The sequence below is a fragment of the Macaca mulatta genome, chromosome 3 (genome assembly GCF_049350105.2).
Source record: "Macaca mulatta isolate MMU2019108-1 chromosome 3, T2T-MMU8v2.0, whole genome shotgun sequence".
Classification (NCBI taxonomy): domain Eukaryota; kingdom Metazoa; phylum Chordata; class Mammalia; order Primates; family Cercopithecidae; genus Macaca; species Macaca mulatta.
In genome coordinates this window covers 49,134,424-49,156,902 of record NC_133408.1, presented here as the reverse complement: position 1 = coordinate 49,156,902, position 22,479 = coordinate 49,134,424, and the positions used below count along the sequence as shown (strand labels likewise).

The window sequence follows — 22,479 nt, the reverse complement described above, 5'->3', positions numbered from 1 at the left end:
CTAGACTCTGTCTCAAAAAATTAAATAAATAAAAATTTAAAAGCTCAGAGATTTTAAAAAGGATACCCAAATGATTAAAATGGTACATTGTAAAAACTAAATAAATAAATAAAACATAAAACATAACTTTAGTATTCTCTAACAGAGAGGCGAAAAAAAAATACCCTCATCTTGAAAACTTCAACCTAGAAGTACAAAAAAGGCCTAAATCCTATTGACACATACACACAAAAAAACAGATAGCGTATATGGCTTTATTTTTTTCATAATATTTCAAGCATACAGAAAATAAATTCCTATGTACCTAACACACAGCTTCATCAAATTTTATCATTTTGTCATATCTGCTATTTTTTAAAAACTAAAGCATTATCATAGAAGCCCCCACTCTATCTTATTTAGTCTCAGTTTCTCCTCTCCAGCTCCAAAATAATCACTTTCCATATTCTTTCCCAAAAAAAAATCCTTCTATGGGCCAGGCGCGGTGGTAATCCCAACACTTTGGGAGGCCGAGGCGGGTGGATCATTTGAGGTCAGGAGTTCAAGACCAACCTGGCCAACATGGCGAAACACTGTCTCTACTAAAAATACAAAAATTAGTCGAGCATGGTGGTGGGCGCCTGTAATCCCAGCTACTGGGGAGACTGCAGCATGAGAATCACTTGAACCCAAGAGGCAGAGGTTGCAGTGAGCCAAGATCGTGCCACTGCACTCCAACCTGGGCAACAGACAGAGACTCTGTCTCAAAAATAAATAAATAAATAAATAAATAAATAAATAAACAAATAAATAAAATATCCTTCTGTGTCTGCTAGATCTTTAATAACATAAAGTCACTGCTTTGCATTTTGAACTCACAGAATCACACTACACACAACTTTTTTTTTTTTTTTTTTTGAGACAGTCTCCCTCTGTCACCCAGGTTGGAGTGCAGTGGCACAATCTTGGCTCACTGCAACCTTCACCTCTGGGGTTCAAGCGATTCTCCTGCCTCAGTCTCCCAAGTAGCTGGGAACACAGGCATTTGCCACCATGCCCAGCTAATTTTTGTATTTTTAGTAGAGACAGCGTTTTACCACTGTTGGCCAGGCTGGTCTCAAACTCCTGACCTCAGGTGATCTGCCCACCTTGGCCTCCCAAAGAACTGGGATTACAGGCGAGAGCCACGGCACCCAGCCCACACAATTTTCAATTGCCCTTTCCTGTGCGAGGCCATGCTGGTGAGGTGACCACACATGCCACCACCACCCTTACTTTTTTTTTTTTTTTTTTTTTTTTTTTTTTGAGACGGAGTCTTGCTCTGTCGCCCAGGCTGGAGTGCACTGCCGGATCTCAGCTCACTGCAAGCTCTGCCTCCCAGGTTTACGCCATTCTCCTGCCTCAGCCTCCCGAGTAGCGGGGACTACAGGCGCCCGCCACCTCGCCCGGCTAGTTTTTTGTATTTTTAGTAGAGACGGGGTTTCACCACCCTTACTTCTACTAGATGCCACCTGCTGGGGGCCAGCACCACCCACGCACGTCTGCGTCCTTCCAGGTCTCGCACTCCCATTGAATATATTACAACAGACACTCCAGTACCTGTCTCCTTGTGCACATGCCCAGGGTCCCCTCTAGACGCATGATGTTTCATCTGGGAGGGAAGCTGCTCTGCTGTGCTGCAGGCACCTCCACCAAGTGGCTCTCCAGTGGCCATTCTGCTCACTCTTCTACCAACAGGACACAGGGCCCCCTGCTTCTACTGCCCTGCCAACCCCCTCTACACGCAGACTTCAGATTCTTCCACTTTGATGGGTGTTATTAAAAAAAAAAAAGGGGGCTTTTATTTTTCAGAATTATCATGTAACTGAGTACATCACCTCTTAGTCCTCACGACAGGACCAAATTCAGTTAAGCAGAGGCCTGTATTCTGCTGATGAGCCAGGTATTCCCGGGCAGAGCAAGACAGTCAGGAAAGTGTAGCAGGATCTCCTGAACCACGGATGCGAGGATCACACAGTAAAATGCATCAGAAAGAGGGGTGCAGAGAGCAACAGGAATGCTCTCCAATGACCTGTGGCAGGTTTTGGAGAAGAAAACACGAGAGGGAACAGGGGTGTCCGCCCTGCTGTGGGCAACACCCGCTTTCCTACTCATCTGCAGCCCCTGGCGGCTAGGTCCCTCCAAGGCACCGGCAGGTGAGCTCAGCTTCGGGAAATAGTTACGAAACTGACATGTGCGTGGAACTAGGCAAGGCGTCTTACTATTTATTTACAGACTTCATAAGCATCTATTCTAAAATTACTCACTACCAATTTTACAAGGCAAAACTCTATACTGTCCTCGCAGCTTTAGCTGAAAACAATTTTAAAAGGGAAAAAACGAAAACTAGACCACAAAGGGTTGGAAAAATCTTGTAGAACCAGCTCTGCCACTTAAGGTTGTTTGCTGCTCTGTAATCCACATTACAGCTAATTCTAAGCTTTCCCTGTAAATTCAGACTCTTGAGGTTTTCACAAGAAATGATTCACAATATTTCACAAGAAATAATCGAAGAAGAGTCCCTAGCTTCCCTCATGCATTAATTTTTAGACAAGAGTTTTATAAAAGGCAGAACAGAAACAGTCCTGACTGGAGTATCACAGATCCTAAGGAAAGAATGTCCAGCCTTGAGCCTGGAGATAAACAGCACCACCCCCTCTTTAAAACTAAACATCAGGGAATGTCTCATGCCTCTAATCCCAGTACTTAAGAGGCCAAGGCGGGTGAATTGCTTGAGGCCAGGAGTTCGAAACCAGCCTGAACAACATGGTGAAACACTGTCTATACAAAAAAAAAAAAAAAAAATCAGCCCAGTGTGGTGGGTGTGAGCCTGTCGTCCCAGATAGATACTCAGGAGGCTGAGACGGGAAGATTGCTTGTGCCCAGGAGGTTGAGGTTGCAGTGAGCTAGGATGGTGCCACTGCACAACGGCCTGGGTGACAAAGGGAGATGCTGTCTTTAAAAAAAAAAAAAAAAAAGGCCGTGCGCGGTGGCTCAAGCCTGTAATCCCAGCACTTTGGGAGGCCGAGACAGGCGGATCATGAGGTCAGGAGTTCGAGACCATCCTGGCTAACACGGTGAAACCCGTCTCTACTAAAAAATACAAAAAACTAGCCGGGCGAGGTGGTGGGCGCCTGTAGTCCCGGCTACTTGGGAGGCTGAGGCAGGAGAATGGCGTAAAAACCCGGGAGGCAGAGCTTGCAGTGAGCTGAGATCCGGCCACTGCACTCCACCCTGGGCGACACAGCGAGACTCCGTCTCAAAAAAAAAAAAAAAAACCCACTAAATATCAGGGCCTGTGTGGCCTCATGAGCTGCAGTGGGAGTGAGATAGCTACAAAGAGCAACGGGGTGAGGACACGGGATGGAATGCTACAGGTGCTCAAATGGCCCACAGGGAGGCTGTCTCAGGAGGGGGTCAGAAAAGGCACTGGGGAAGGAAGGCACAAGGGGAGGGGCACGAGGAACCACCTTCCCAAGTGGTGGTGGTTCTGCGGGGCACCTGGAAGGGGATGGCAGACAAGTTGCCCACCACGGTGGGAAATAAGGACGCAGGGGCGGAGCGCAGGGGGTGGAGCACATCTTAGCAAGAGGATTTAAGATTTGGTGGAGGGGAGCCACGGAAAAGCTGAAGCCAAGTTTACGCTTCTGGGAAACGCCAAAACCTGGCCTCCCCTGCACTTCCTCTGCAGCCTGTGAGCTCCCGCCCACCTGCTGTGGCTCACACGTGTGTCCTGCCATCTTCCACGGTGTCCTGAGGACACGGAGGCTCCCCGCGTGTGCACACCAACGCCTCCTCCCACCCTGCTGGCTGCCTGACCTTGGCTGACCTTCTAACATGCTGGTTTCCCTACCCCTCACCAGTCACTCCCTTCCCGTGCCCCCCAAATGCTGTGCTCACCCGACAGCCTCAGCCCTGTGCCTCCAGCTCTTGTCTTTAAATTCCATCCCTCAGGGATGCATTGATGCACATATCAGGCATTAGGACACCTGTGGCCAATTCCAACCTTTCCCCCCAACCTCTTGTGTTCAGTCCACGTGTTTATTATTATTACTGTGTGCCAGGCACTGTGCTGGGCAATGAAAACAGCCCAGGGAGGACAGACCCACTCTGTCTCTTACTCAAAGGGTCTGAAAGGCACCACGTCCTCTGGACAAGCTGATGCTCCTCCCACCACCTGGGGCTGACACAGCCCCTCCGCCGCCTCCAGGTCAGTCTCCAGGTCACGCGCACATGGGGCTCATCCTAGTCTCCCCCTGCCTGCCCCCACCAGCCGTTCCCACGTCCCAGGTGGAATGACTCTCACTCCTTCTGGCCTTTGCTACCTGCCCGAGTCCACGCCCCAGGCCCTCTGCCCCCTCGCCTGCCCTCTGAAGCCAGGGAAGTCTCCGCCCCAGCCGCACCATCTCCTGTGTATCTCCCAGGGCATGGCCCAGATCACGCCTACAGCTCTGCTGGCAGCCAGGGCCCTCTCCTCTCCTGTTCCCGCCCAGGTTTCCAGCCTTCTCCCCACTCTCCCATTCAGATCCAGTCCTCAAAAGCGTCGGTGCGCAAGGCCCTCCTGCTCCCGTTCTGTCCCTTCCCAAGCCACTGCTCCCATCCCCCCCACCCCCGAGAAATGGTCCCAGTCCTTTAACTCCCATGTCAAAGGGTTCCCCTCCTGGGAGCCTCTCTCCATCACTCTCTACAGCGAGCTCTGCCCTGTCAACCCCTAAAGCACTTCATCATCCACTCTGAGCTCTGCGGCTGATGGTATTTACCTTAAACCAACTCCTGCTTCAGTAACCCCACCCATGAAGACCCCACTGCCAAGTAAGGGGCTCCAAAAAACAGGACCAGGTTTGCAGTGGACACAGGGCACAGGGCTGGGTGCTCAGGGACTGCTCCATCCCAGGGCATCAAGAGCTAAGGTGCCCCTCCTCAGTGTGTGAGATGAGCAAAGGGTCCCCAGCACACAGGCCTGCCAGGTCCCTGGGGGAAAGACTAAGACGGGAGAAAAGAGAAAGTACGAGACTCTCCCCAGGAAATGCCAACATATCACGGCAGCCCACGGAAGGAGGCATCGGCCCAAGACAAGGCCAAGGCTCAGCCGGGGACAGCAAAGGACAAAAGCCAGCTCCACCGCAGGCCTACACGGGTGCCGTAAAGGGACAGCAGATGGATGCGATGGGTTTTAACTCTGCAGAAGGAAATGCGGGTCCCCAGATAAGTCTAGGAGGGCCACACTCTGGATTCCTCAACACAGAGACAACAGCTAAAGGCACGAGTGAATGATTCTACGCACAAGTTGGCTTAAAAAGAGAAAAGCGCACCTGTAATCAAAGCACTCTGGGAGGTCAAGGCAGGAGGGTCGCTTGGGGCCAGGAGTTTGAAACCAGCCTGGGCAACATAGCGAGACCTTTTTAAAAAAAAAAAAAAGAGAGAGGCAAGGCACAGTGGCTCATACTTGTAAGCTCAGCACATTAGGAGGCCAAGGCGGGCGGATTACTTGAGGTCAGGAGTTCAAGACCAGCCTGGCCAACATGGTGAAACCCCATCTCTACTAAGAATATAAAAATTAGCTGGGCATGGTGGTAGGAGCCTGTAATCTCAGCTACTCAGGAGGCTGAGGCAGGAGAATCACTTGAACCCGGGAGGTGGAGGCTGCAGTGAGCCAAGATTGTGCCACTGCACTCCAGCCTGGGGACAGAGCAAGACGGTCTTGAGAAAATAAAAGTAAAAGTAAAAAAACAGAGAGAGAAAAGCAAATTATCTGAAATTCAGAAAGATCAGAGAAGGGAAGGAATGGCTGGAGTTAAGTGTTGATCAGCGGACACACTCAAGGGTTTCACAATGCACTCACCCTGCCCCAGACATCAAGGGAGGTGCCCACTCTGTGTGCTCAGAGTCCCACCAGGGGCCCACCTGCCACCCCATTTCACCTGTGACCACTCACGGCAGCCACAAGCAATACAGGTGTTAGGTCTGCCCCAGCCACGACACCTCAGCACGTGGTGTGTGGCTTCAGCCAGGTTACAGCGGGCACACTGGGAGGGGAGGACTTCTGTGCCGCCACGCTTAATAAACAGTCTGCCTCGGAAACTGAGCATCCAAAGCACCCTCTGAAAGAGCGGGATGCTGCTGCCCATGCTGGCTCCGTCACACACATTCTGGAAGGTACCTCCCGGTAAGCAACCTGATGTTTCATTTCATCTATTGCTGTCGATGCGTCTCCACGTTAGAGAATTAAGCATATGGAAGAACACGGAAGCCAAACGCCGCAGGAATACAGAACGCATTAATGATCACCACAGAAAATCAAATCAACTCAAAGACCAAACGCAACTTTTTTTCTTTTTTTCCCCCGAGATGGAGTCTCGCTCTGTTGCCCAGGCTGGAGTACAGTGGCGTGATCTCAGCTCACTGCAACCTCTGCCTCCCGGGTTCATGCAATTCTCCTGCCTCAGCCTCCTGAGTAGCTGGGACTACAGGTACCACCACGCCTGGCTTGTTTTTGTATTTTTAGTAGAGACAGCATTTCACCATGTTGGCCAGGCTGGTCTCGAACTCCTGACCTCAAGTGATCCGCCCACCTAGGCCTCCCAAAGTGCTGGGATTATACGCGTCAGCCACCATGCCCAGGCCCAAATACAACTTTTATGAAACTTTTTGAACCTTCTTATTTCCATATATCAGTTTCCCCCAAAGGCTGCTATGGCGCCTTCTTCGTAGGTTTTGAAGTCAATAAAATGCTTAGAGGGCAAAGTAGAACCACCGTTAACTCAACGTTTTGTGCCTTGTATTGTGTACACTGACTCAGGATTGAAATTCTCCTGATTTCATTGTTACCAACAATTTATTTAATGAGTTGTTCATTGTCTCAACCATGAATGATCAGCAAACAAGTATGCCTGCTCATTTATCTACTCTAGTTTAATTTTTTTTAAGAGACAGGGTCTTGCTCTGTCACCCCGGTTGGAATGCCATGGTATGATCATGACTCACTGCAGCCTCCAACTCCTGGGCTCAAGTGATCCTCCCACCTCAGCCTCCCAAGTAGCTGGGACTATAGGCAAGTGCTACCACAACTGGTTAACTTTTGTTGTTGTTGAGACAGAGTCTCACTCAGTCACCCAGGCTGGAGTGCAGTGGTGCAATCCCGGCTCACCGCAACCTTCACCTCCCAGGTTCAAGAGATTCTCGTTCCTCAGCCTCCCAAGTAGCTGGAAATATAGGCATGCACTACCACACCCAGCTAATTTTTTAGTGTTTTTTTGTTTTTTGTTTTTTTTTTTTAAGTAGAGACAGGGTGTCACCATATTGGCCAGGCTGGTCTTGAACTCCTGGCCTCAAGTGATCGCCCACCTCAGCCTCCCAAAGTGCTGGAATCACAGGCATGAGCCACCATGCCCAGCCTAATTTTTATTTTTTTTTAGTAGAGATGGGGGTCTTACTATGTTGCCCAGACAGGTCTCAAATTCCTGAGCTCAAGCAATCCTCCCATCTCAGCCTCCCAACCTGCTGGGATTACAGGTGTGAGCCACCATGCCTGGCCTCCTCTAGTTTAATCTGAGACCTTGAAATAAATGTTCCAGTCTGCAATAAAGGGTCCCATATGATTTTTGTGACCAGAGGCTGTAAAACAGGCATTCCAAATCTCTCTTCCTTTAGTCAACATCAAGGTTGCCTGCCTTGCCAAAGTCTCTCAAAAACACGTGTTGCTTTCCCCTGAATCCACTGAAATGGAAGTCCCACGAGGGCCGGTGCTGTCGTTTGTTTCAGCACTAATGCCCAGTACCTACCATTGTGCCTGCACTCACGCAACAAACCATAAAACGTTAGCCTTAATGAATGAGCGTGCACGTCCCATGGTGGCCATCATTAAACAGCATGCTAGTATCTCCACACTCCAGGGTGCACGCACACCCTTTGGCGTTCACAAACATCCTGAGCCTACCGACTGCGTAGGAATGAACGTGGAAACGCTCGGACGCTGGCTGCCCCCAGAAGTACAGGCTGCGTCATTGCTCTCTGACTGGGGACTCCCTTGTCATTTGACAATAACACACTAAAGTAGACAGGATTGCCAGTAAACATTTAACAGCATGAGAAACATGGTAACTCCACACAGCGCACTTCTTAAAGGAGCAGCTAGGCAATTTCAGCTGAAAGAAATGAAGATTTAACTCAGCTAGTCTGCACGAACATCAGTGCCTCCACCGTATCAGGAAATATGTTCTCAAAAGGTCATGTGCACAAACATCCACTGCAAAGAAGAAAAACAGTTGTTCTGGGTTTCTTGACAAATCAGAACAACCAGTCTACAATAACAGCAACTGCTGGTGGGCATCTGTAGCTCAACAAACAGACTTTATGCACCTGGCGTCCCCACCAAAGTTCCACAAGGGGGCCTCGAAATGGTGTCGGGGGAAGGACCGGGCAGCCAGGGCAGGGGGGAACCCGGGCCCCAGGGTCCTCTTCTATCTCCCAGGGCCGAGGCTATGGCAAAGCCTCTTTCTCTCTGGGTTTTGATATCTTTTTGATAAACTGAGAGGATTGGTCGGATTCTACAAAACATTTCAAAAAATGACATACATCATAAACCCCGTGTGGGAGGCAGTATTTCCCTTTTTTACTTTTTAAGAAATGATTAAGGTAGCTCATTAAATATTAATATATTCCCCATCATGAAGCACGCCTGATTGAAACATGAAGCTTAAATAAGTATTAAAAATAACTATTAGGCTGGGTGTAGTGGCTCATACCTGTAATCCCAGCCCTTTGGGAGGCCCAGGCAGGTGGATCACCTGAGGTCAGGAGTTTGAGACCAGTCTGACCAATATGGTGAAACCTCATCTCTACTAAAAATACAAAAATTAGCTGGGCATGGTGGTGTGTGTCTGTAGCCCCAGCTACTTGGGAGGCTGAAACAGGAGAATTGCTTGAACCTGGGAGGAGGAGGTTGCAGTGAGCCAAGATAGCACCACTGCACTCCAGCCTGGGTGACAGAGCGAGACTCCCTCTAAAAAAAATAAAAATAAAAATATCTATCAGGGAAATGCAAATCAAAACCACAATGAGATACCACCTTATACCCACTAAGATGTCTACCATTAAAAAAGAAAAAAATGCAGGCTAGGCATGGTGGCTCACCCCTGTAATCCCAGCAATTTGGGAGACCAAGGCAGGAGGATCGCTTGAGCTCAGCAGTTCAAGACCAACCTGGACAACACAGCAAGAGCCCGTCTCTACAAAAAAATATAAAAATTAGTGGGGTGTGGTGGTGCGCACCTATAGTTCCAGCTACTCAGGAGGCTGAAGTGGATGGATTGATTGAGTCTAGGAGGTCAAGGATCCAGTGAGCCATGATTGTGCCACTGCAGTCCAGCCTGGGCAACACAATGAGATCCTGTCTCAAAAAAAAAAAAAAAAAATTCCAGAAAATGACAAATGCTGGCGAGGCTGTGGAGAAATTGGAACCCTTGTGCACCGTTGGTGGGAATCTAAAATGGTGCAACCCAAATAGAATTACCATAAGACCCAGCAATTCCACTTCTGGATATAAACTCAAATGAACTGAAAACTGGGTCTTGAAGAGATAAATACACACTAGAGTTCACACAGCGTTATCATAGTCAAATGGTAGAAGCAACGCAAACATCCACTGATAGATGAATGAATACACCAAATGGGGTATACACACACCACGGAATATTGTTCGGCCTCAGAAAGAAAGGAAATTCTGACGCAAACTACGCCATGGAGGAACTCTGAAGACACTGTGCTAAGTGAACTGAGCCAGTCACAGAAAGACAATCCTGTATGATTCCACTTAGACGAGGGACCTAGAGTGGTCAAAGGCATAGAGACAAAGTGGAATGATGGTTGCCAGGACATGATGGGGAAGGAGAAATGGAGTGTTATTGTTTAATGGGTGCAGAGTTTCAGTTCTGCAATGTAAAAAGAGCCCTGGCTGGGCGCGGTGGCTCACGCCTGTAATCCCAGCACTGTGGGAGGCCGAGGCAGGTGGATCACTTAAGGCCAGGAGTTTGAGACCAGCCTGGGCAACATGGTGAAACCTCATCTCTACTAAAAATATAAAAATTAGCTGGGTGTGGTGGCACATGCCTATAATCCCAGCTACTTGGGAGGCTGAGGCAGGAGAATTGCTTTAACTCAGGAGGCAGAGGTTGCAGTGAGCCAAGATCGCACCACTGCACTCCAGCCTGGGTGACAGAACGAGACTCCATCTCAAAAAAAAAAAAAAAGAACTCTCAAAAGACTGAGACACATGAACCAGTCTCAGCGGGACTCTTGAATCTCACTTGGATTTTCTTCTTCTGATTCAAACAAATTTTTTTTTAATTACGACATTTTGTGGGAAAGTGGCAGTTTGATACTGGATAGCTGATATTGATGAATTTTTGTCATTTTTCGAGGGTGTGCTAATGGTATTGTGGTTGTACTTTTTGCAAAGTCCTTCTCTTTTACAGATACACATCGATGTATCTGTGGATGGCATAAGATATGATGTCTGGGATTTGTTTCAAAATTGAAGTCAAGTGAGCGATGAGAAAGTTACAGATAAGACAAGGCCAGCGACAAGTAAATAATTATTATTGAAGCTGAGTCATGGACACAAAAGCATTCATGATCTTCTTCTGTTTGGGTATATATTCGAAATTTTCTGTAATAAGTAAAAAACACACACACACATGAAATGCAATTACTGCTGTGAAAACAAAAAATCTGAAGCCACATTTTCCAGATAAGTTTAGTAATACGGGTCTTTATCCTCTCTGAGCTCTAAACTTCGGGTGTGACATTTCCACAAACACACACACCGGGGACTTACGATGGGAAGGAAAGGGACACTGTGGTCTCTACAACGAGCCTGCTGATGAAACGTGTTCGGGGCACACTTGCAAATTACACCAGGCTTAATATGTCCCTCGATGTAAATTACGTCAGTGTGAAATCCCACCTTTTTATAGGCCGGAGGAAAAACCCACCTTTTTATAGGCAAGTCAGATGAAAGGGGGCAGGTTCCGAGCCACCCCAGCAGAAGGGCCTTCTTGGAAACTGCCTTCCCTGTCTCTGTGCTGGGACTTATGGAAAGGATCACATTTCACAGGCAGCAGCTGAAGGACAACCACAGGCTGGAAGGGCAGGCGGAGGAGGCCACTGGTGGCCTGGTGTCAACCGTAAAGCCAACTGCACAGCGTGCAGGTCCCGCCTACAACAGCACACAATGTATTATATTCTAGGAACCCATCAGACTGGAAGCTCTTGGAGGACTAGAAAGACCTTGACCTTCCCACCACACACCCCCAGGACCAAGAGGAGTGTCCGCTCCATGGCCAGATGCTCCATAGATGTTTCTTGAGTTTCTGACTATGTCAATAGATATCATCAATCCATTTATTCAGAGAAAAAAAAAATCCAAAGGAAATAAATCAAAACATTAGGGGTGGCCGGGCGCAGTGGCTCACGCCTATAACCCCAGCACTTTGGGAGGCCAAGGTGGGCGGATCACATGAGGTCGGGAGTTTGAGACCAGCCTGGCCAACATGGTGAAACCTCATCTCTACTAAAAATACAAAACTTTGCCAGGCATGGTGGCGGGTGCCTGTAATCCCAGCTACCTGGGAGGCTGAGAGAGGAGAATCGCTTGAACCCAGGAGGTGGAGGTTGCAGTCAGCCGAGATTGTGCCACTGCACTCCAGTTTGGGCCACAGAGTGAGACTCTGTCTCAAAAACAAAAGTTAGGGGTGATGATAACTCTGGTACTGGGATTATGAGTGACTGACACATGGCTACCAGCCAGCCTGGGCATGTAGAAATCTCACTAGCCCACAAGCACTGACACCACCAAATCAGGACTGGCCAGGACTTCTTCTCACCTCCATCCCACCCCACCCCACCCGACATGTGCCCCTGTAGCACTGAGCCTCCAGTCCTCTGCCTGTCCCACCCCCAGTAGACAGGAGCACCCAGGGGGCCAACCAGCACCAAAACCAGCTTTGCAGCCCAGCATCTGCAGCACGTGCAGGGCAGGCAGTTTGTTAAATTCAAATGACTGAACCATTTCCATTCCAAAAGATTGGGGAAAAAACGGGTTGCAAATTTGCACCTGTTACTGGCTCTTAACAGCTAACTGCTAAATGTGGAAACACATCTTCCACTTAGTAGACTCTGTTCTTTAGAGAATCAACTATTACACAGAGATGGCATTGCACTTGAAACCATCTGCCAGACATTTAAAAAGTGACCAGAAGTATGCGTGCAAGGACTGGTGTGTGCAGCTAAAGGAAAATGTGCCAATTCTTGTGACCAGCAGGCACGGGTAAGAAATGTGGGCTCGAAGGAGTGGGGTGGCTGAGATCTATTCTAAAGCAGGTCAGGACCTCACACATTCAGAGATGCAGATTTCTAGAGACAAAAAAACTAGTGCAGGCCGGGTGCAGTGGCTCAGCCTATAACCCCGGCACTTTGGGGGCCAGAGGTAAAAGGATCGCTTGAGGCCAGTTCAAGACTAGCCTATCTCTACAAAAAATTTAAAACTTAGCCAGGTATGGTGTTGCCCACCTGTGCTCCCAGAACCTCACAGGCCGAGGTGGGAGGATCGCTTGAGACTATGAGGTCAAGGCTGCAGTGAGCTATGACTGCACCACTGCACTCCAGCCTCGGTGACAGAGCAAGACTCTGTCTCTTTAAAAAAAAAAAAAAGAAAAGAAAAGAAAGAAAGAAAGAGAGAGAGAAGGAGAGAGAGGGAGGAAAGAAAGAAAGAGAGAGAGAAAGGAAGGAAAGGGAAGGGAAGGGGAGGGAAGGGGAGGGGAGGGGAGGGGAAAGACAGACTAGTGCAACCCTCTAGTTTTATAGATGAAGACGCTGAGGCTCACAAAAGAGCAGTGGCTAGCCCCAGGCCCTGGGACAGGAGATGGCAGGTGACGGCAGGTGACACACTGAACTCTCTCCTGGGACCCCACAGAGCATCACTCTGCCGTGCCACACAGCAGAAACTCACCCTTCATATTGTTCGTTTATGTTTTAGGTGTGATCGTGGTATTAGGTATTTTTTTCAAAGTGACATTATCTTTTAGAGATACATACTGAAATATTTATGGAGAAAATAATATGATGTCCTTTTCAAAATCCCAGGAGTAGGTAAGGGGTGGAGATGACACTAGACAGGCTGAGAGCTCGGAACTGATAATGCTGGGGGCAGCACACAGGGTTCATTATTCTCACCTCGTGTGTGTTTGAAATCTTCCACCAGGAAAACATTTTCTTAAGAATCTGTTCAAAATACCAAACAGCGACAATGCTCTCTATCCGCTTCAAGAAGAGTCTCTGCTACTAATCTGGGTCTTCCAAAAAAAGAAAAAAGAAAAAAGGAAGAAGAGGATAGGACAGGGGAGAAGGGGGAAGAGAGAGAGAGAGGAAAAAGCAGGCAGAGACAGAGAGACGAGGGAGGAAAGGAAGGAAGGAAAGAAGGGAGGAGGGAAGGAAGGAAGGGAGGGAGGGAGGAAGGGAAGGAGGGAGGGAGGGAAGGAAGGAGCAAAGGAAAAAAGAAATAAGCAGAGAGAAAGAAAAAGAGAAAGAGAAGAAAGAAAAAGGAAAGAAGGAAAGAAAGAATCAAAGAAAAGAGAAAAAGGAAAGAAGGAAAGAAAGAATCAAAGAAAAGAGAAAAAGAAGAGAGAGAAAAAAAAGCAACCTTCTGCTAGGATCTTAAAGATACTGCCCATGAAGCCTCTGGCTGGGAAAAATGTTCAAAGAGCACCGTTGCTCAATAAGAAGAGGGAACATATTCAACAAGTTCTCAAGTCTGCAGAGAGAACACGCCATGGCAGTATGAGATCATTAAATCAGCGTTCTGGCAGAAAACGGTATTTCCAAACGTTCTGATGACAGCTGGATCAAACCCGCCAATACCTGACAGTAATAAATACAGTTATTTGGGAAGAAAAATAGGGAGTGACCTTACAGCTCCACTGAAATAGGCCAAATACGGGAAGCTTGAGGCGGTAGGAAATGGAAAAGAACAGCTAATATTTGGCAAGCTTCCTTGATGATCAACAAATTAAAATGTTAAGGAAGCAATTTGTTGAGAAGAGATATTTTTAAAAGAAGCTGAATCATGCAGGTTCAGCCCCGGATACGGTCAATTGGTAATTTTTAAATCATTTTTTAAAAGTTAATGTGTTCAGCCTCTAGAAATGGCATTTGAGACATCGCTGAGTTAATCATAAGCCGCCTCTCCCCCAGCTCAGGTGCAGGGAGGGACGCCTTCGCTGAGTTACTCTAGGGCTCTGCTCTCAACCCCCAGCTCAACAGGGACTGCAAACCCAGCTATCATGGGCAGTGCCTTTAGTGACAAGGGCATAAACAAAACTACAGCCTGAAGTTGAGCTAGAGTTTCCAAGGGCCCTCTGGTTGCTGGTCCATTTTCAATCATTAGCCACCTGCCCTACTTCCCAATCTAGAAAGCCAAACAGTACTGGATTTCTTCAATTAAAATACTTCTGGCTTTCACAACGCATGACGGGAAGACTTTCTTGTGATTAAACAGTCATTCCCTGGGGGACCAAGGCAAGTGGATCACCTGAGGTCAGGAGTTTGAGAACAGCCTGGCCAACATGGCGAAACCTAGTCTCTACTAAAAATACAAAAATTAGCCGAGCGTGGTAGTGAGTGCCTGTAATCCCAGCTACTCGGGAGGCTGAGGCAGGAGAATCTCTTGAACCTGGGAGGCGGAAGTTGCAGTGAGCTGAGATTGTGCTGCTGCCCTCCAGCCTGGGCCACAGAGCAAGACTCCATCTCAAAAAAAAAAAAAAAAAAAAAAAAGCCATTCCCATTCTAAGGGCCAAAGTATACCCTCACTAAACCACCATAGCTCACAACTAACTCACTCAACAAAGGGCTCACTGAGCAATTGCTGTTGTGGGTGCTAAGAACAAAGTCACTGTTTTCAGAATTCAAACATTCTTTCCGGCGGCGTGAGGACTGGAAGACACAGGTTTTATAAGTAGGGGTCACGTGCAGATAAGTCATTGAAGAAGAAAAAGTCAGGGAAGCGGGGAGGGACCAAGAAGGGATGGGTGAGGATAGCTCTTCTGAGAAGGGGACATGTGAGCTGAGACCTAAGGAAGTAAAACCCAACCATCACAAACCAGTCAGCCTCTAAAATGGGATCCCCACTACCCACCCCAAAACCAGATACTACAATGCTCTTGGCCGGGTTTTTAGCCACGTGCTTGGTTAGCTGCTGCTTAACTTGGTTCTTGAGGAATTGACATACTGCATTTTCTTCTAAGCAGGTTCCGTGGCAAGAAACCCGGCTCCTCAGAAACAACAAAAATAGTGTGTTCTCTCTTTTTTTGAGACAGAGTCTCACTCTGTTGCCCAGGCTGGAGTACAGTGGCACGATCTCGGCTCACTGCAACCTCCGCTTCCTGGGTTCAAGTGATTCTCCTGCCTCAGCCTCCTGAGGAGCTGGGACTGCAGGCACATGCCACCACATTCGACTAATTTTTGTATTTTTAGTAGAGACAGGGTTTCACCATGTTGGCCAGGCTGGTCTCAAACTCCTGACCTCAGGTGATCCACCCACTTCGGCCTGCCAAAGTGCTGGGATTACAGGCGTGAGCCACCGCACCTGGCCCTTACTGTTAAATGACCATGATGAAGCTGATCTCTACAAATACACCAGGAAGAAGAGCTAAGAAGAAAAAAAAAATTCCCTGCAAAAAAAAAAAAAAAAACAAACAAAGCTCCTTGCAATTATGCAAAGCTATAGCACAACTAAGTCATTCTGAGCTAAGTCAGCCTAGTGGGGTGATAGCCTTGCGAAGGGGCTCATCCGACACAGCCAGACAAGCTCCATCTTTCCCTTCCTGCCTCACTCATTTCTGGAAAGAACAGTTCCAGTATAAAGTAGCCCAGCAAATTCATCCTTGACGGGTGAAACCCCATCCTCGCTTCACCTGACTCAAAGTGTGCGCTGCTTTCTTTAAGTCAAAACAGCTGATTTCAGAGGCCTACAGTCCTCATTTTTCATCCATCCACATCATACCAAAAGCAGACTATGTAAGTAAGAGCGGTGAAAGGCCTTTCTGTGCTGAAAACGTATTTTATGTATTGAAAAGTAGATGGTGGCCATGCATGTTAACTCCTGAAGAAGAAAATAGTTATTTCTTTTTATTTCTGCAGATATTTCAAAAATATGAGAGGTATTGAATGCTAGGCCTGTGACAGGCAAAATGCCCTGTGGGAGGTGCCGGGGGTTTCAGAGTCAAGCACAGCTTCCAATCAGATAAGCCGAGGCCTGGGAGACGGAGGACATCAGGACCCACGTGACGCTAACACCGGCGGGGTCAGGGCAGGAACATGGTGCAGGCCCAAAAGTGGCCCGCCGCGCGGGGTACGGGGCAGGACAGAGCCCACCTGCTGCAGAGGATCTGAAGGGCCTCGTCCTAACAGAAACAGGAACCGGAGCTGGGCAGGACTTCAGAGGCTGAAGGATGGGAGAGGGAGGGTGCACCCGGGAGGAGGCACAGCTTGAGCAGAGGCGTGGCCGCATGACCGCGGAGGATGGGTTCACACCCAGGGCCTGTGGTATGGCTGGCAGGCGTGGGAGGGCCAAGGTGGGGACACAGAGAGGTCAAGGAGGCTGAGGCCAAGAAGGGACCACAGAATTTGGCTACAAGGAGGTAGTTTCAGTTTAACGATGACAAGGGAACCCGAGTGAAGAGGAAAACCTGTAAACTCCTCGTGGAAGTCGGGAGGGTTTCTGCATAGAAAAAAAACAGCATTCAGCAGCTCAGTCGGCTGCCATGAGGTCATCAGAACTGGAGGAACAGTTGGACTTGCTCTAGTGGGGACAGCTTTTGAAGTCACTAACCACAAGGAGGAAGCCTTCCCCTCTGGGCCTGCAGGAAACAGATTGCGTGGCTTTGTCTGTCCTGGCTGGGGAACGCATGACACGCTGAAGGGCTTTCCAGCTCTAGAGAAGAAAATTCATCTTTCTGTAAAGTCCACTTCGTCTTCCATTAGCTACCAGACTTCTTGACGGGACATTTTTAGAGCCTTCAGTGAAAGAATGGAAAACACTAACTTGGATAAATAATTAAGAGTAGGGAGGGAAATAGGTGAAGACGCAACTCTAATGAAATAAACAAACCGCAACTGTGGAATAACATTCTGGTTATTACGGATCATGATTAACGGCTCCCTGCACTGATGGCTGAAAACTTGTGCTTTACTGCACACTTGCAGCTGAATTTAGCTGCTTTTTTCTTGGTTTTTTTTTGTTGTTTTTTTTTTTTGAGACAGGATCTCACTCTGTCACCCAGACTGGAGTGCAGTGGCTTGATCATAGCTCACTGCAGCCTTGACCTCCTGCTGGACTCAAGGGTTCTTTCAGCCTCAGCCCCCAAGGAGCTGAGACTACAGATACATGCCACCACGCCTGGCCAATTTTTCTTATTTTTTGTAGAAACGGGTTCTTGCTATGTTGCCCAGGCTAGTCACAAACTCCTGGGTTCAAGCGATCCTCCCACCTCAGCCTCCCAACATGCTGGGATTACAGGCGTTAAGCCACCACTTAAGCTGCTTTTTTTTTTTCTGAGACAGAGTCTCATTCTATCGCCCAGGCTGGATCTCGGCTCACTGCAACCTCCGCCTCTCGGGTTCAAGCGATTCACCTGCCTCAGCCTCCCGAGTAGCAGGGATTACAGGCGCCCACCACTGTGCCCAGCTAAGTTTTGTATTTTCAGTAGAGACGGGGTTTCACCATGTTGGCCAGGCTGGTCTCGAACTCCTGACCTCATGATCCACCCGCCTTGGCCTCCCAAAGTGCTGGGATAACAGATGTGAGCCACCGCACCCGGCCTTAAGCTGCTTTTTAACACATGGGGGGAACACAGAGAAAGTACCCAAATGAGTGTTGTGACTCAGTTCTAAAAGACCTGAAAACATACTGAAGACTCTTCCATTGCGTGATCTTGTAATTCAGGTGAAATCCTGCCTGTCCCTACCTAGGCCTCATTTTCCTTATCAACCTGTGAGAAATGACCAGGCATTTCTTGGGTCCCCAGCACCCTGGAGAAAGAGACCACTCGTAGGACATGGCCCCTCACCTCATGGTCCCCCTGGCAGGCAAGGCCACCAGGCCAATTAATGGAAGTCAGTGACCGGTGACTGGAAGGGCTACAGGGTTTGGGAGGAGATAGAGCCTCTGAGGTTGGAAAGGCGGCCAGGGTTTTGCTGGGAGGCAAGACCTGGGCCAGGCTCCAAAGGATGGTGTCCAATCCCTGGCAAAGGCATCAGCACCCACTTCAGCAGGAGGTAAGATGCCACGGCACTGGGGAATTTTTTTTTTTTTTTTTTTTTTGAGACAGAGTCTCACTCTGTCACCCAGGCTGGAGTGCAGTGGCACAATCTCGGGTCACTGCAAGCTCCGCCTCCCAGATTCACGCCATTCTCCTGCCTCAGCCTCCCGGGTAGCTGGGACTACAGGTGCCTGCCACCACGCCCGGCTAATTTTTTTGTATTTTTAGTAGAGACGGAGTTTCACTGTGTTAGCCAGGATGGTCTCCATCTCCTGACCTCGTGATCCGCCCAGCTCGGCCTCCCAAAATGCTGGGATTACAGGCATGAGCCACCGCGCCTGGTCAGCACTGGTGAAATTTTTAAGCAAGAGGGAAGCGGATGCATTAACAGAAAGGAGGCAGGTCACCATTGTGAGGCATTGCAATCCAAACTGAGTCCAGGCTGGGCAAGGTGGGTCACACCTGTAATCCCAGCACTTTGGGATGCCGAGGTAGGAGGATCACTTGAGGTCAGGAGTTTGAGACCAGCCTGGTAAAACTCCACCTCTACTAAAAATACAAAATTATCTGGGTGTGGTGGCACATGCCTATAGTCCCAGCTACCTGGGAGGCTGAGGCACAAGAATCGCTTGAACCCAGCAGGCGGAGGTTGCAGTGAGCCAAGATGATGCCACTGTACTCCAGCCTGGGTGATAGAGCGAGACTTCGTCTCAAAAAAAGCTGAGTCCATTTTTAGTCCTTTTGAGTGTGCAGGTGTGTGTGAATAAAAACAGGCAGAACCATCACTGTTGAGAATGGGGTGCCACAGAAACAGGAGACAGGGTGCCATTTCTTAGTCCAGCAATCAGAGGAGGCAACTATTAGGACCAGCCGCCACTGGCTGAGCGGTGGCCAAGAGGCACCTCACTTTATGGAGGGGGTCCCTTCCAAACACTAAGAACTTAGGACGTTCTCTCCACCCAGAGATAAGGGAATGGAGATATCCAACCCCTAAATGACGGAGGCCGGATTTGAGCCCAGGCCTCTGGCACCAAAGCCCCCACTGCTTCCTCATCCCATCACCACCCAACAGGCTCCTATACTCAGGAGACTGGCTTTCTGAGCATTTCATAAAGTTGCTCTGCAGAAAAACTCCAAACATGTGTTAATCATAACTCGCTGGCAGCCCGGCTAGAAAGGGGCTCACAAAAGATGACTTCGAAAGACAAAACCAAAACCGAAGTGTTTCCTATGAAACTGGTATCATCACACACAGCCTTGCCGCATGCACACATTTCAGAATTGTGATATCCAGTTCAACACAGCAGACGATCTCTGCTCACTTTGGAACAGAAAGGTATCAACTCACCTGACAAAGAGAACAGGAAAGCAAGAGCAAATGAAAAGCCCCCAAAATCTCAGAAGCTGGAAAGCGCTGGAAAGCCGAAGCCGCCTTTCCAGACAAGCCTCAAGACGGAGTAGGCTGCCTGCAGCAAGCTCATTCGAGCTGCAGGACTTGGACGGCGGCAGGTGTGCAAAATGCCACTGCGGTCAGGTCCCTCCTGCACTGCGGGCAGAAGACTGGGGTTTCTCATGACCACAGGCAGGGGGCTGAGTGAATATCCCAGCACATTCCCCAGCCTGGCACCTAGAAGACAGGTGGTCAGACTAACAGTTCCTAACGGCGCCACCCAGCAGCAGCACTGAGGGCTCCTTGCTGGAGAAACTGACCAGTCCAAGAGAAGGAGCCACAGATACCCATGGCTGGGGGCTCCCCGCAACTGGACACCTGGGTTGATCACTTACGGTGGGGGCCACCAAAACTGCTCCTTCCCCTGACACACACACACACACACACACAAAACCTTCTTTGCCATGCTCTGATATATGAACAAACAACAACATGTCACTAGGCATTGGAGGAAACTTCTACCTGGGACCAAAACAAAGAGTGGAACGAGGAACAGAGACAAAGCGACAGGACAAAGGCTAAAGAAGTTGTGGGTCTAGCCGCACAACTGAGTTTAAGCATCAGAGAAAATAAACAGACCACAGTTATAAGAGACAACCTCACAGATAAGGTTGCAGTAACTCAAGTTCAAAAAGCAAATCCTGCAAGTCTATTACAGAATAATACCATTTTTATAGAGCTCAAACTCAGGGAAGAGTAATCATATACTACTTAAGCATCTATTCATGGGTATAGAAACTACATTATTTTAGGCAAGAGCATAATAAATACACTACTTAAGATGGCTCACCTGTCCCAGAGAGGGGGCAGGGAATAGGGGGTCGGAGGAATATACAGGCAGATGCAATTGACTGGCAAAGCTCTGGTTCTTAGGGTTGGGTGGAGGGTTCCTGGGTGTTCACTCTATTATACTTTACAACCAAAATGCATGGCATGCAACTGTGTGCATATTTTTTAAAAAACATTTTACAAAGTAAAGACAGTAAGAATTCAATGCTTACTTTGATTCAATGCTTACAGTGGCTCATGCCTGTAATCCCAGCACTTTGGGAGGACGAGGTGGGTGGATCACCCGAGGTCAGGAGTTCAAGACCATCCCGGACAACATGATGAAACCTCATCCCTACTAAAAATACAACAAATTAGCCGGGCATGGTGGCATGCGCCTGTAGTCCCAGTTACTTGGGAGGCAGTCAGGAGAACTGCTTCAACCTGGGAGGTGGAGGTTGCAGTAAACCGAGATCATGCCATTGCACTCCAGCATGGGCAACAAGAGTGAAACTTCATCTCAAAAAAAAAAAAAAAAAAAAAAAGAATTCAATGCAGAGAACAGAAGAAAACTTTTTACAATTTTTTTTTTATTTTTGCAACAGGATCTTGCTGTGTCACCTACGCTGTAGTACAGTGGCGTGATCTCGGCTCACTGCAACTTCCACCTTCAGTGCTCAAGCCATCCTCCCACCTCAGCCACCCAGGTACCTGGGACTACAGGTGTGCGCCAAAACGCCCAGCTAGTTGTCTTTTTAGTAGAGACAGGGCTAGTTGTCTTTTTAGTAGAGACCTGGGCAACCATGTCGCCCAGGTTGGTCTCGAACTCCTGGGCTCAAGCAATCAGCCCACCTTGGCCTCCCAAAGTGCTGGGATTACAGGCATGAGCCACCAGGCCTGGCCAAAAACTTTTTTTTTTTAAACTGTGATGAATGTAGCCAGGAATATAAAAGATGATGCTTCCATGAAAGAACAGACCATAAAAATGTTCAAAGAATAAGAAAACTCAGAAATCTAAAATAAGATGAATAAAAGTTCAGAAAGACTGGAAGGCTGAGAAATTCCTGCAGAAAACACATCAAAACAGACAAAGGCATGAAAGTGAAAGGTAAGGCTGGGTACGGTGGCTTATGCCTGTAATCACAGCACTTCGGGAGGCCAAGGTGGGAGGATTGCTTGAGACCAGGAGTTCAAGGCCAGCCCAGGCAACACAGTGAGACCCCATCTCTATAAAATACTTTAAAAATTAGCCAGGCGTGGTGGTGTGTACCTGCAGTCCTAGCTACTAGGGAGGCTGAGGCAGGAGGATCCCTTGAGCCCAAGCAGTGGAGGTTGCAGAGAGCAATGATGGTGCCACTGCACTCTGGCCTGGGTGACCGAGTGAGACCCTGTCTCAAAAGAAAAAAAAAAAAAAAAGAGAAGAGAGAAAAAGGAAAGGTAAGAAAAATTAGCAGATCAGGCCACAAAGTGCAACGTCTGACTAACACCACTCTGGAAGACAGAAAACAGAGGCCAGGCCATGAGAACCATGCCAAGGTGCATGTTCATGAACTCTAAGAAGAAGAAAAAGACAACTCTACAAGGTGTTAGAACAAAGGACAAGAATTCAGAACACCCTTGATGGATGCTAGAAAACGGGGAGCCACATCTTTCCCATTCTGCGGGAAGCGTTTTCCAACCTGGGATTTGACGACAGAATAAAGAAGACCTTATCGGATCGCAGATATGGTCACCATCTATTAGGAAGCAATCAGAGAAGGTCCCCCCAGCAAATGAGAGGTTAACCAGGAAGAACAAAGCCATGGCGTACAGGAGTCAGGAGATCCAAAGCTGGAGAGAGACAGGGAGAAGCCCCCGAGATGATGAGGAATGGGAGACCCGGCTGGGCAGAATCGGGGGGCCAAGAAGGGCTGTCACCAAGAAAGATGAAAC

At 48.4% G+C, this 22,479-nt stretch overlaps 1 protein-coding gene and 4 long non-coding RNA genes across 32 annotated transcripts in view; 2 read left to right on the top strand and 3 right to left on the bottom strand.

Moving 5' to 3' along the window:
- CUX1 (cut like homeobox 1) overlaps positions 1 to 22,479 on the bottom strand; it is a 472,306-nt gene that overhangs the window by 412,913 nt on the left and 36,914 nt on the right.
- Positions 7,267 to 22,479, top strand: part of LOC144339751 (uncharacterized) — a 157,944-nt gene continuing 142,731 nt past the window's right edge. The window contains exons 1-2 of the long non-coding RNA XR_013415126.1: positions 7,267 to 8,816; positions 10,043 to 10,227. This is a non-coding gene — a long non-coding RNA (uncharacterized LOC144339751). The remainder of the gene's footprint in view (positions 8,817 to 10,042; positions 10,228 to 22,479) is intronic.
- On the top strand, positions 10,235 to 20,912 carry LOC144339795 (uncharacterized). Its single transcript, XR_013415171.1, has 2 exons — positions 10,235 to 11,538; positions 20,857 to 20,912. It is a non-coding gene; the product is annotated as an uncharacterized LOC144339795 (long non-coding RNA).
- Positions 12,821 to 15,770, bottom strand: LOC144339797 (uncharacterized). The gene is made up of 3 exons (XR_013415173.1): positions 15,656 to 15,770; positions 14,803 to 14,935; positions 12,821 to 14,627 (listed from the first exon to the last, which is right to left on the bottom strand). It is a non-coding gene; the product is annotated as an uncharacterized LOC144339797 (long non-coding RNA).
- Positions 17,476 to 21,093, bottom strand: LOC144339742 (uncharacterized). The gene is made up of 2 exons (XR_013415116.1): positions 19,009 to 21,093; positions 17,476 to 17,674 (listed from the first exon to the last, which is right to left on the bottom strand). It is a non-coding gene; the product is annotated as an uncharacterized LOC144339742 (long non-coding RNA).